At 35.8% G+C, this 15089-nt stretch overlaps 1 long non-coding RNA gene across 5 annotated transcripts in view; it reads left to right on the forward strand.

The window, feature by feature from the left end:
- Window positions 1–15089, forward strand: part of LOC107504710 — a 136000-nt gene that overhangs the window by 14026 nt on the left and 106885 nt on the right. For 4 of the 5 annotated variants that reach the window (XR_004954963.1, XR_004954965.1, XR_004954966.1 and 1 more), the window contains one exon: window positions 6415–6469. This is a non-coding gene — a long non-coding RNA (uncharacterized LOC107504710). Of the gene's footprint in view, window positions 1–6414; window positions 6470–14310; window positions 14464–15089 lie in introns of all 5 variants that reach the window. The other variant, XR_001595521.2, reaches the window with a different exon arrangement.

Raw genomic sequence — 15089 nt, forward strand, 5'->3', positions numbered from 1 at the left:
ATAATTCTAATGATTCTAATGGAATTCTTTTGTCTAATTGTATTGGTAATTACCGCTAGTAGGATAGTGAATATTAATGAGGATACTGAGCTTCTTTGCTTTAATCTGAGTCTCCATATAAAAGTTTCTAGTGTTTTCAATTAAATATGTTACTGGCTTTTCAAATACGGTACATGCACGCATGTGTGTGTGCATATGGCTATATACATATATAAATATAATCATATGAGTCATCGTATTTTCCATCAGTTCTTATACTCCTAGGAGTTTTTTTTTTCTTACCATGATTGCTTGAAATTATGGAAAAGACTTTTTTACGTCTAGGAATCATATATTTTTATTGGATTTGTGAATATGGCGTAAGATATGAAAGATTTCCTAATGTTGAATTAGCCTTGTATCATTGGAATGAACCCCTTTAGGCCATGATTTATCATTTATTAAGGTAGAGGTGGATTCTGCCTTGAAACATTTTCTTTGTTATCTCTGAATCAATATTTATAGGTAAATTTTCTACTTTTGACCAGGATAGAGTAAAGACAGGTTTTTAACCTTCCTCCTGAAAAAGAAAGAAAAAAAAAACCTAAGAAATTCCTAAAATATATGTAAAATATATGAACCAATGGTTGCCAAGGTATTGGGCATCAGCCAATAAATAATATTGGCTCTTGGAAGACATAAAACAAAAAAAAGTAAGCCTATCACTGCCCACGCTTACTGCTGAGAGAGTATTCCAAGGTCATTGGCACAGAGCGGAAAGCCGGGAGAACCCCGCAGGTCTGGGCAGTGGCTGCTCTCATCCCCCAGTCAGCAACACTGGGGAAGCTTCCCAAGGTTGTCCTTGGCTTCTCTGCAGGGTCTCCGTGAGCTTCCTGGGAGAAATACCTATGAAAGGGCGAAAAATACTCTTTCTTTGACCCCAGAACTTTCAAACTCTCACACTACCCTGTACTTTGGCTTTAAGATTTATTATATATATTTAGCTAAATCTTATTACTGGCTTATGTGGCATTCAGTGACATCGTCCCTCATGGTTAGCAAGTGCACAGGTCCTGTTTCTCTCTGCAGGTGTCTGTTTCTCTTCAAATTTCATGTTATTTTCTCGTCAAACAAACATTTCTGTGATGGGCTGAAGAAAAATTTATTGCTCAGCATTTATTTTTGTCGTGAGGGTAGAAGCGATGCTCTTTTCAGCTAAGTCTAAAGCAAATCAGTTTTAACAGGAAATTTATGTGTATAACATTCAATAAATGTGGTACTATAAACTAAGAAATTAATACAAGGATTTGCTATGAGATCTAATGATGCTCACTAGAATATATTTGATTATATATAATACTGGATATGTGACAGCTGTCTGGTTCTGTTTCCTCCCCCATTCTCTCCCCCATAAACCTCCATTTATTAGTGAATCTCTCTCTCTGCACAAGCCATCACTGTAAAGTACTGCACTGTTTCTGGGGATACAAATCCAATGGTCAGCTCCATCAGTATCAGATCCTCCTGTCTTCCTCTAACGTTTGCAATCATTTTCTTTCACATTAGCTCTAATTGAGCGGCAGAATTCTCCATTCTCATAGTTTTCTCTCTCTCGGAAACACACAACCTCTGTGCTTTCCACATCTCACCTTTCTTGAAAGATAGTCACGCATATTGAAGATAATAACGATTTTCAAGAATGATTTTATACTAGGCGAAGCACAGTTTTTAATGACAAAACTAAACAGAGCTGATCTCATTATGGCTACTTATGACTTTGTGACATGCATTATTCTCTAAGGTTTAATCTTAGTTCAAGTTAAAATGCTGCTGCCTAATAATTTTGTTACACTGAGCAACTCTCTTCAATCCTTTCCACCTCTGTAAACCTGGTTTTTTATCTAGTTATCTCAAGGACATTGCAGTTCCAAAGGTCTGTGATTCTTACTAGAAATCTATTAATTCTATAAAAACAAATGTAGGTAAAATTTTATTTCGAAGAGTGCAATTCAATGACTGAACTGTTTTAGTAGATGAAAATTATTTTAAAATGCCAGAAATGTTAAATATGTAGTCATCTAGCAAACACTACCTAGAAATGATCCTGTGCAAATATATGACATTTTATTTCATTTTAGTTTCTGACCACTTCGGTGTGAGAAGCTTGCTGACAGAAGCTTCTTACAGTTTGAGACTCACAAAAGGATAAATTATCACCATAAGCAGGAGAAGGTGTAGGGTCCCTGTCAAGAAAGGAAGTGGTACCATAGAAACACTTGGAACAAAGAAAAAGGTAGGGACAGGAGCAGCCTATCTGAGGAGGGCACCCCTTGATAGATTAGAAGAAACTAAGACAAACTTGCCTTTTTCATAACTCTGCCTAAAATTTATTCAGCTTAATAGGCTGTGACATATAGACATCTACGGTTTTTCAGTGTGAACCCAGGTATTCTAAAGTGGGGTTCGGATATGCGTGCTTCCTTTGACCTACACTCTTATTTTCTCTCCTATTCACAAATAGCTCTGCTCTTGCATTTACGATTTTGATCCTTCCAGGACCGTTCTCTGATTTCCATCTTGACCAGTTTTCTCAGCTTCCACCCCTAATTGTGGGTCTACATGGCCCTCAGACCAGGACACGCTGAGTCTAGTGACAATGCAGTTCTTTCTCTTGTTATCATCATGAAACTTAATACATAAGAGAATCTGGAACATGTGTGCGTTTGGATATTTAGGAAGAGTTATCGTTCTACTATATGTGGAAATGGTGGTTATGTCTCATTCATGATCCATATTGCTCCACGTTCCATATATTGACCATGGCTTTGTTGATGAATCCCCAGGAAAAACACACTGCGATTTGTGGTTAGTGGTTAAAAATATATATCGTTTATTAGAAAAGGGTTTTATAGGAAAATATTTTTACTTTAAATAACTGTGAAGCCCGAAGTGTTTAAGAATGCAAAAGTTTTAATGCTCAGTCAGTGAGTGATAAGAGATGCCACTTGTGAAAATTATAGCCTAAAAGGGAAATAAATTATCCTACTGCTATACATTTTCAGTGATTCGGTGAAGTGTAGTACAGAGTCAAATTTTAAAGTAATGTTTTTGAGTAGGCAAAAGAAACTCTTATGTATTTTACTATAATCAAAAGAAAGCATATAATTTAGAGCTCATAACACTGAATATAAATCCCTAAGAATTAATTATCTATTGATGCTCTTAACCTGATTTCAGGTCATGCTTATATTCACAAAAAGAAAGCAATTTAGGAGCCATGGAATTTCAAAAAAAACTTGTGTGAAAATGTCAAGTTCAGATGTTATCACTATTGACAATAGAGAGGAAAAATGAGCCTAAAATTGCAAATGCAGAAACTGAAGAAACATAGCATAAATTGTTAGACTCAAACATCTATTTTATATAGTAGATAGTCATAATTTCCAGAAGATAAACATAGCTAACATCCATCCATGCCTTCCTTCATGTGATGTATCTGACTACTTTTTGCCAGACACTGTGTTATGTCAATGGTATAACATACTGTAAGAGACACAGTGCCTGTCTCCAAAGTGTTTGTCATAGGAAGATATATCTTGTAGAAATTTTATTATTTTGTGATAAATAGTAGGACTTTGTTTTCTTTTTCTTTTTCTTTAAAGACTGTACTGAAAGCATAAGAGAAGCATTTTAATTGGTCTTTGGTGAAGGAGAGGATAATAAAATAAGGCTTCTTAGAATACATGAATTCTCTAATATTACTAAATGATTATTTGGAAGAATACAAAATGAAAGACATGGTAAATAAGAAAAACAAATAAACAAAAAAAACAAACAAAAAAATCAAGATGACGGAGATGAAGAAAGTCCCAGACATAGAAGACTAAAAACAAGACATAGGATTAATAATTTCCAAGCCATTAAAGGGGAAAAAATTAATGAAGACATCTCAACCAGTCCAAGTTGTGATGGTTAATTTTGTCAACTTGATTGGAAGACAGGGTGCCCAGATATTTGGTCAAATATCCTGGATGTTTCTGTGAGGGCAGTTTTGGATAAGTTTAAAATTAAATTGATAGACTGAGTAAAGCCAATTATTCTCACTAATGCGGATGGGCCTCATTCCATCAGCTGAGGCTTTGAACATAGCTGAAATGACAAACAGGAGAGAAATCCCCCCGCCTGACTGCCTTTGAGCTGGGAAATAGGCTGCTTCCTTCCTTCAGACTCAAGTGGAAATATACATTACTTATTAGAAAAGGGTTTTTCTTCCTGGGTCCAAGCTTCCCAGCTGTAGAACTAGATCTGTACCACTGGCTACCCTAAATCTCCTGCTTACCACCTGTAGATCTTGGGACTTGTCAGTCACCATAATTGTATGAGTCAGTTCTTTTTATTAAACAAACAAGTAACTAAGTAAATAAATACATGACATTAATTCAGTTTCTCTGGAGAACCCTGACAAATGGACAGTTATAGCTGCTTAAAACTTTCTAGAAGTCATGGACAATTGAAAATACAAATAATATGACAGATATAATTTCAAACATGTCAATAGTCATGAAAATTTTATTGATTTTAATGTAAGCTTAATTTGGGGATATGTGAATCATAAAAATTTAAATAAAATTAGATTAATGAGATAACTCTAGGTAAGTGACTATATGCATAACTAAGTCCTGTCCAATCAACATATTGATGAAAGCTTGTTAAACTCTTTGACTGTTTGCTCCAATTTTTCCACTCAGTTTTTTTTTAATCACGTAACACCATTTTTAGATTATTTGCATAATATTAATATATGAAACATCACAGATCTCCACCGAAGTATACAGACCTCTTTGCATTTGAATAAGAGTAGTTTATTGCCTTCATTAAAGAAAAAAACAACAAAGAATTACACAGATTAGAATCATAGATCTAAAGCACAATTATGATTTTTCCCTCTGGAACAGAGAATCAAATAAAGTGTCATATGCCATAAAATCCATAAAATCCAGGGAGCTGCTTGATCAGTCCTGCTCTACCATTATTTTAAAGTATGCGGGTCTTAGGCAATCTGAATATAAGTGGCTTATTTTAGTTCACTATGTATTTTGTGACTTTCTTTTTATGTACTTCAGTTGCTATTTATAAGTCTTTGCTTCTTGATTAAAATAGAGTAGAAATGATTTTATGAGACCTGTAGAAATTACACAATTGGTCTATATGAGACCTTTTATTTTAGGCTGTCCAGTTATTTTACTATCTAGATAATCTGATTCTTCACCAACAAATTCATCATTATTTAATAGTTTATCTTCTCTAAAAATAATTCAGTAAAAAGGTGCCGACTGAAGTAGCAATATTTACTTATACTTCTAAGTACTCTTTTACTGTCATGGATTTGGCACTATTTAAATATTGGTTATCTCATTAAACAAGCATATATATTAAAATCGAAAGGCCACACTTTCAAAAATTGTGTTAGTTTTGCATTTATTGTCTTATGTATGTGACATCATTTATATATTTCATTAAAGAATGAATCATCTAGCAGAGGAGGCTTTAGATAGGTTACAGCAAGGTTTAAACTCATTTAAATAAACATAAAAGTAAATAGAAGAGACATATTTTTATTTAAAAATATTAAAACTTTTTTTAATAGTAGGCACACAGTGTCCAAATTGAATTCTTCAGAAATCTAAAATTCAGGCAGTAAAAACAATAAACAAAATCTTAACTCCTATCGCTAAAAGCAAGAAAACGTCAATTGTGAATGAACATTTTATGTACATGAACATTTTAGTAAGTTCGTCAGTGAAATGTGCCAACATCATATGTTAACTTTGCCCGAACACCTTCTATATGTATGTTTTGGCACTGGCTAATAAGAAGAAAAAAAATTAGACTTAAGTAAATAAATCAGTAACCATACAAAGTATGCTAATAGACTAGAAAAGCCAAATATCCTGAGAATTTACTGGGAGAAATTCCTATTGGTCACAAGATTAGAGGTCAGAAAGAACACATCCCAGGCAGAGGAAATGATAAGCAAAGGAGGAAATGAGAACTCCCCCGTGGTGACCTAGGGGTATGACAGAGCCAAGATTCCCAAGTCTTTGCTTTACTCGAAGTGAAAAAAAGAATGCATTAAGATGCTCGGGTTTTTAAAATTTATAAAATGGTGGGTGGTATATGTGAAAACAGAGTCTCCATATTAATTTTTCATCAAATTGTATATGCAGATAATACATTTTAACCAGATTTCTATAAAACTCTATGGTGCTGTGGAAAACATGATGGGAAGAGTAACTTTTATTCCTTGATGAAGGGGAGAATTAAGTAAGAGTAATAGAAAATTGGAGATGATAAAACATAAACACAAAGATGAAAATATTCTAAGAAATGGGAATTTTTATCAATAATAATTGAAAATTATTCTTTATTATCTAGGGACGTAAAGGAAGAAACCGGCTCATCGAAGGATAATATGGACATTTTTGTATCGGTAAGCAACTAGAAATTAAATGGTCTATAGGAAAATGAGAAATAATACCAAGAAATTCAATAAGTTAAGAGTTAAAAAGGTACTTTGCTTACTATGAATGTTTAAATAAAATGGATAATATTTTAGAGATATGTCAGTTAATCATGGGCATAGTTCATAATAATGTAAAAAAAAAAATACTTTGGGATAAGTTGCAGCTAAATGTCGCTAAGTTCCATGACTCCGATGGAAATAAAAGTCACTAACAAATTAAATCTGCGTTTACGGTATGAGAACGAGGTGTGGAAAACCAGTGAAGAGTGACAGGGAGAGACTTAATGAATTAAAAAGACAGAATTAAATTTACTAGTGTTATAATAAAACTTAAAATAGAAGAATTGTATTAAATGGGATTCAACCTGATAGAGACTTGAAATTATAGAAAACGTTATTTTTTTTTTTTTTTTAAAGCCGATCATTTAAAAAAAAAAAAAACAATAAAAAATATTCAAGGGCATATCTGGCAGTCCCCTGGTTAGGGCCAAGGCTTCCACCAGCTTTTAATGTTTCTTCCTACTTAACGTTATTTGAAAGATTCAGAAGTGTGCCGCCACACCCCAACGCCTCCTATCCTGTCAGTGTATCAGGGGGAAGAATTCGCACCGTGTGCCGGTAAAGGCCTTAAGGAGAAGCTGCTGCTGCTTAATACACATTATCATGAGAGGGGGGAGAAGCGCAGCTGTCCCAGCCTATGAGGAAACACAGAAACACATGCCCGCACACGCCACACTCACGGGAAGCCCCGGCCTGCTGAGTGCAGGAGCCAATCAATTCTACACCCGTGAAAGAGGGCGACATATTTTTACATACAGGGAACAGAATGCGATATTGAAAACATCCTGCTGCTAACTAGTGTCTTTATGCAATAATTTTCTCCCAATTATTTTTATCTTTGTCCAGCCCACTTTCCTAATGGAATTTTTGCTTCTCAGAACAAAATCTGGATGAAGCATTATCACCACAAAATCCAGCAAATAAGCGGTTGCTTCTGTTTTTGTTTGCCAGCCTAAAAGACTCAGGGAAAATGTGGTGAATACAGAGCAGCATATGAAATAGGCTTTTTAATGTACTTAAATATGCGAATCTCAAACTCTCTTTTAAAAATTTGGAGAACACAGGTATTAGTATCTCAGTGGCAGAGATATGTATATTTTCTTCATAACTCTCAAATTATCTAAGATAGTTATATTTTATCTAATGATATTCAGGGTGTTCTATAAACATCATCATTATTATGTTTCCAGATTATAGCGACTGATAAATAAGAATAAAGAAATAAGCAAAAGATATACTAAATATACCAGGTCAGTTATTACACATAGACTCACAAAAGAAAATTAGCATTCTATGTAAAAAGGCGTGTTTCCCAAATGTTTGTTTACATGAGATGGAGACAGTTTTATATCACAGGGAAGACCTGAATTATCTTAAGGAATTATTATAAGGAAGGCCCTAAATTATCTTATCCTGGACGTCCTACTTACGTCTAAATTCACCATACTCCCATTTCTGTAAAAATCAGGCTAAACGCTTTGCCTACATAATGTATATTATAAAAATTATAATCATGTTTAATTAGATTTTTAATATATGCTTCACAACTAGTAATGATCTTAGATCCTTACAGCCTCTAAAAGGTCTCTTCAAAGACTCACAGATATTTTTATGTGTATGTTTTGTGTATATGACTTATTCTGTCTTGTACTCCTTTTCTGTGTCTGTCTCTGTCTCTTTATTGAACACTCTAGCTCTAGCTCTATTATTATACTATGGCCTACCTCAAATATCAACATTGCACAGTAGTTAAAAAAACAAAGGCTAGAACGCTTGAATTCTAGCCTTGACTACTTCGCTTATCCTATGCATGACCCTGGCCAAGTCATTAAACCCGGTCTGTCTGTTTTCTCATTTGTGAAATGAAGGCAATAATGGTGTAGGTGTCGTCAGCGTAAAAGTGATTGATAGAGAACAATAGTCATTGGCAGAAGATGCATGTGGTTAAATAATACAAAAAAAAAAATTGCCTGTTCACAGGTGGCTAAATAAAGCGAGGGACATAAAAGAGCGTGGCCCGTGGAGAGGGCAAGACTCCCCGGCTCTCAAGGCGCCATGACAATCGCAGCTGCCTGTGATAGAGAAGGTAGTGATATAGATTCTCTTAGACCTTTCAAAGAGTTCACCCATTCTTGTTCTTCAGGACAATATGCATACTCCTGGTTTCTCAGAATTGCTTTAGGGACTGAGTTGGTGCCTATCTGCTCAATATTTGCTCAAATGCACTGATACAAAATCTCACCACTTACCCTTTCTTGACGCGCTAAGTGACAAAACTCCTCAATCTGGGATTCCGAGCTGTGGTCTGACCTTTTCTAAAGCCTAACTAGCTCTCTGCCAACAGTAAGAAAGGCCTTGGCGTCACTGGGAGTTTAGTCAAATAACATGAATGAGATCCCAGGCTTTTATTGAAATGTCAGTAAATTTTAGCCATTGATATTATAATTAAAATAAAATTATCTTTCAGAATGAATGTCATCAGAACATTTGTTCTTTTTGCTTTAGATGGTAATAACTTACTTTTTAAAAGTTTCTATAGTCAGAAGTTTTTGAAGCAAATCATGAAATTTTAATTAAACATTCATGTCTGAATCGAAGTAAAAAGGACTGAATTATTAAGTACTTTCCATACAGTAAGCCATTTACTTGGCAGTTTAAATATTCAACTTAATCATCCAAAGCATGTTTGGAGTTGGATACTGTATTAGTTTGCTAACGCTGCTATAGCAAAGCACAACAGACTGGGTGAATTAAATAACAGAACATTTTTTTCTCATAGTACTGGAGGCTAAAAGTCTAAGGTCAAGGTATCAGCAAGATAGATTGGTTGCTTCTGTAGACCCTCTTCTTGATTTGTGGATGACCATCTTCTCTCTGTCATCACAAGGTCTTCCTCTGTGTGTGTCTGTGTCCTGTTCCTCTTCTTTTAAGGGTACCAGTCATTTTGGATTAGGACCCACTCATGTGACCCCATTTTACTTTAATTTCCTCTTTAAAGACCCCGGGTTAAAACTTGAGCATATCAATTTTTGGAGAGCACAACTCAGCCCATAACGGGTCCTAAAAGTTTTATTTCACAAATGAGGAAGTTGAGTCTCAGAGACGCTATCATTCCTCAAAATGTTAAGCATTAAAACAGACATGAGCTATACATACATTTAAGAAAGACAAAAAAACAACAAAGAGAATTCTTTTCCAGCCCACTTATTTCAGTTCAGGGTGTCAGGTGGCCAGAGCCTCTCCTGACAGCTCAGGGTGCAAGGTGGGGACCCACCCTGGACAGGACACCACATCCACACCCACATTCCTGCAGACTGGGACACTTTAGACATGTCAGTCACCCCACGTGCACATCTTTGCCATGTGGGGTCACCGGAGTCCATGGAGAAAACCCCCCCACACACGGGAAAAAGCTGCAAACATCACACAGTGTCATCGACCTCATAACGAAAAGATGTCACCTGATCGATTTTACTTTAGGACCTGCTGTACAAGGCTGTGAACAAAGGGGCAACTAGATTTCCGATACCTTAAACAAGAAACTAGCAAGTTAATCTTCGACTCCCAAACACGTTTAAAAAAATTGGCATGTAGCTGAGTGGGAAATCTTAGATACTGCTTCTTACTGGCAACTCTGTGGGGACTAACAGTGTGACTTTCCTTTACAGTCAAAGCTGGGAGTTAACTTGGGGTGCACGGTAACTGATCATGCCAACGATTAACCTCCCTTGCTCAGTGAGCGCCAATGTTCTTCCGGTTTAGGGGACCCATTGCCCTTGCCCATTATAACCCTAATTGTACTGCTCTTACTCTGAATGCACAGTGCATTGCTATGTTTCTCATGGAAGAAATAATAAAGTATGAGGAACACAAAGCTGTCACCAGATATCGATCCTCAGCCAGTTCTCTTGGTGACAGTAAATTCAATTTCAGCTCGTCTCATTCTGAGTCTGGGAAAGAGAATAATAAGAAACATCAACTCCTCTTCGTGGCATAGTTTTAGCCTTAGATCACAATAGATCCGATGATAAGCAGGTTTTAATACCACACCATGGATATTATTATAGAATTTCAAATATAGCTTTTGCCTACTATTCTTCTTTTGTTGTTGTTGTTGTTATCTTGCCAACCGCACCATCAAAGCTTTAGGAAGAGAACTACTAGAGCATTTAACATTTTCATACCTCCCTTTCTCCTTTTCAATTAAATTTTGTAAGTGGTGCCATATGTGAGCCCTGGGAGAGAGCAACGTGTAGTCGTCGAATACGTTTAACTTCCATTGCAGTTACTGCATACAAAAGGTTAACGAAATAATCTAAATCTGCATGTAAGCGTGTGTGAGTGTGTGACTATGGTAGAGTGGAGAATTGGGTGGACATTCTAATCTCCACTCTGCCTAGCATGTTCCTCCCTCTGTATTGTATGCCTGTTTTTATAAGTACCACAAGTAGAATACCAAAGAGGTGGTCGAAGCCTCATCTTTCTCCAAAAAATGTGCAGATTTCAATTTACAGGTTCACAGAGACTTCTAAAGTTTGATGACTAAGCGGAGGATTAGGGAACAATTTTCTGCAGTTTTAACTCCTCTTCTTATTACTTCTTATTATTATTAGATTTTCAAAGGTGTTTGGGGCATTTGCCTTCCTTTACATTTTTCGTCTAAATAGAAATTTAGTTATGACTTGAAATATCATCTGTATGCAAACTCCAAATCTACATATCCGTTCTGTGTTTCTCTTCTGAGTTCTATTTTAGACAGCTAGGTCTGCCTGCCTGTTCGCTAACTCAGCTCGGATGTCTCCCAGGAAAAGGACACGGAAGTGGAAGTGTCTGATTCTAAAATCTTAATACTTTCACCTGCATTGATATTGTCCATCTGAGTGAGTAACGTGACCGGTCGAGCCACAGTTCGCGTTAGAGACTTAGACGAGCATCGCTGTCCCCGTCGGTCCCCGTGCACACTCGGCCAGTCACACCACCCTGCTTTGTCTCTGAGGAGACTGCTAATGTTCTCGCTTTCGTCATTTCCATTGTTAGCCAACATCATCTTTCCAAATTCTTGTCACTGTACCTTTCCTCTTTGATTCTGTTCATACTCCGATCTGGCCTATTCACACCACAACAACTACATTCATCTTCTAAAGCGAAAGCTTGTTACGGATGTAACTACACTGGACAGTGTAGTCCGCGCCCTGGCTAACAATCCAGCTAGCTTCAGGTCGTGCTTTTCTTTCCTTCTGTCATGGTCATTGGTCCTGGTCATCAACGATGTTAAGTTTTCCTTCTGAGCTCACATGGGGATTGTACTTCCTTGTTCCCGTGGAGTTAGACATGGACACATTACTTCCTTTGAACTATGAAATGCGATCACAAGCGATGCTTGTTACTTTCAGGCAAAATTCTTTAAAAAGCAGCATAAAATTTATCATTTGCTTATCACTAATGAGCTAGACAGTAGAGGATAAAAGAAGATATGGAATGTGAGAAATATTTATCATTTTACTGAGACTCAAGGATTGTTTGCTTCTCTCTATTCTCTAGCATGCCCAGTCCTACGCTCAAAGAACACACCAAACTCCTTTATATTTCTAGACAATAACGTATTTTTTTCCCTCTATCAGGAATGCTGTTCCTGTATCCTTTCTAACATCTAACTTCACTTTGCTGGCTCTCATTCATCATCCCACATCAACCTTAGAGACTTCCTCAATGCACTCGTTTGTATGCTCTGATAATTCCCCTACTTTTAAGTACTTATCATAATTCCAAGTATATGGTTGTTGTACAATATAAATTAAATATGTATAAATATATAAAGCATATATATTCATATATATATAAATTATATATTTATTTTTAAAATATCTAGACTGTGAGCTCCATAAAGACAAGGTCCAAGCCTGTTTTATCCATAAGAACGAGCAAATGAATACAATTATTTGGATATTATCTACAGTGAGAAACAGTTTGGGTTAAATCATACTTGGCTTTAATTTGGCTCTGCTATTCAATAATATATAGCATTTGAAAAATTAGCAAATTAGTTTTTCAGTTTCCTTACCTGTAAGTGAGATAGTGTTTATCTCTAAAGTCTGTTGAGACGAATAAGTTCAAGTGCATAAATGTTCATCATGATGCTTGGCTTGAAGTAGATACACAAGAGTAATAGTTCTTTTTCTTCCCATACTGACTGGGTAATGTGTCAATGTCCCTGGTATCAGAGCTATTGAGACCTTTAATGGCCCACATAAAAAAGAAAATGCTGTTTTTCTATACCCGGGTAATATTTCAGAAATCTTATCAAGTTATCATTAGTTTCATCTATTTCAATCTAACTACTTTTTATCAAATTATAATACTTTAGAGCCTAAGTTATTTTGCTGATGAAATTTCAAATCTCAGCACCCATCTCCACATATGACTTCTAGGAATAAGTAGTTTCAAATTGACATGATATACGTGTATGAAACTGCAGTGTGTCTTATTGGGTAGTCTGACTGTAATCACTCCATGGTAGCTTTTTCTCCAAACAACGCGATAATCATTAAGGAAGCTACTCACCCCTCAGGCTGATAGTCATGCTCTGTGTATTCCGTCTGGCTTAGTCCTGATTTTAGACAATTTAATTTTATGATCATGCTTTGACCCCCACCATGGGCACAGTACTGTGCAAATTGTTATCGTTTTCTGTGATTGAGGTCACAGGGATAGTAGGAGTTTGGAATAATCTGGTAGTTAAATAAGGTACTTAAGTAAACGTCATGATAACATAGATAGTGACCTTGACCAAATTTCCGACAGGCTCCTTTGAACCCTCTTTCCAACTAGGCCACTTCCTTGGGCCTTGTTTTCCAGCCCGCCTAGTCCAATTGTATTAAGAATTCTGCTGTCTCCGTCTATTTGGGCTGCTGTAGCAAAGTACCATAAACCGCGTGGCTTTTAAGTGACTTTTTTTTTTTTTTTCAGTTTTGAAGTCTGTGAAGTACAAGATCAAGGCGCCAGTAGATTTGTGTCTCTCGAGAGCTCTTTCCTGTTTTACAGATAGCCGTTTTCGTACTGTGTCCTTAGGTAGTACAAGGACGAAAGTCGAGAGGGAAGATAATAGACAATTCAATAGAGACACCTTTTATATTCAGAGACTTGTCAAATATTTACATTTCTGACTATAAATTTTTTGCTTTAGAGCATGAGCTATGAGCCCAGAAACTTTCTTTTGTATAGCTTTTTTTTACCTCTTGAATATTTGTTTCCTTATAAAACTGCTATTATGTAAAATTAGTCACACTCTTGAACTCTTTTACAATTTGTTCCACCAATTTTTACATTTGGGAATAAATTTTGAGTTTTGTAAGACTTAAAGTTTATGCCCTTTCACTGAATGAGTTATTATAAAATCTAATATTCAGAACTTGGATGTTTTATGTTTGTTACAGAATTATTAAATATGTAAAGCTAATATTCCTGGACTATCAAGAAACTGGTTTAATAATTGCAGCACTAATGTAAGTAAGTGAGTTTTGGAACTGTGAGACAAAGTTTGACCCCCATGTACTATTTCTTAATTAGTTATATAAGTAAAAACCTCAGTTAAAAAGTGGCATCTGTGAACTGAGCTTCTAGAAGTAAAACAAGACCTTTCATTAGATGAGAAATTTTAATGCTTTGTCCCGAAATGAAATATTTGCAGTGGCTGGACACTATTCTGGGAATTCGAAATTGAATGTATTTAAATAATTTGACTTTTTGAGGCTTTCCACAAATCTGAAGATGATCTCGGCAGACACAATTCTATGGCAGTGAAATGCAAAGCAACCTGAGGATACTGCATTCAACAGCACATGTTGACATCTAAATAATACAGCATTTTCAGCAACTGAGCATTTTATGTATTCATTTATCAGGTAAATTTTCCTGAATTCTTTTGTCACTTCTAACAAATTAGAATGTGCACCCATGGGAAAAAAAGGACACCTCAGAGTGTGGGGTCAGCATTTCTGGGCTTTAAATTGTGCTGTCAAATGCGTCTTTTGTTTCATTCACGGCTTCTCGGCCTTTTGACTAAATCAAGTCTAGTGTCTCCTGTTTCATGATGCTGGTTTGCAGGACAAAATTACCTTCCCAATCTAATGTTTACTTTTGAAATACCTAAAAATGAAAAAGAAACACTTTTTGTTTTAAAGCTCGGTTAGTTTTTAAAAGAGTTTTCTTTAATACAAGTGAGTTGCAATGACTCCTGATCACAAACTCCAAACTAAATTGAACTGTAATAATACGAACGGTATTTCTGCTGGGTTCGTGTTGTAAAATCATCAATGAGTCACAGCAAACACTATCTTTTATAAAATGCAACTATGCTTTTCTGTAATTGTCAGATCTTTGTAAGGAAGAACTAAGCCTCCAAATGAAGTAAATAAAGCAACATTTAAATAAAGTCTTTCATTACCCAAGTTCTTTTATATCTATTACAAGAATCAGTCACATGTTGTTTGTCAATGAAGATAATATAGGATATTTACTTTCATATAAA

Source organism: Rousettus aegyptiacus, unplaced genomic scaffold, assembly GCF_014176215.1.
Source record: "Rousettus aegyptiacus isolate mRouAeg1 unplaced genomic scaffold, mRouAeg1.p scaffold_m13_p_16, whole genome shotgun sequence".
Taxonomy (NCBI): Eukaryota; Metazoa; Chordata; class Mammalia; order Chiroptera; family Pteropodidae; genus Rousettus; species Rousettus aegyptiacus.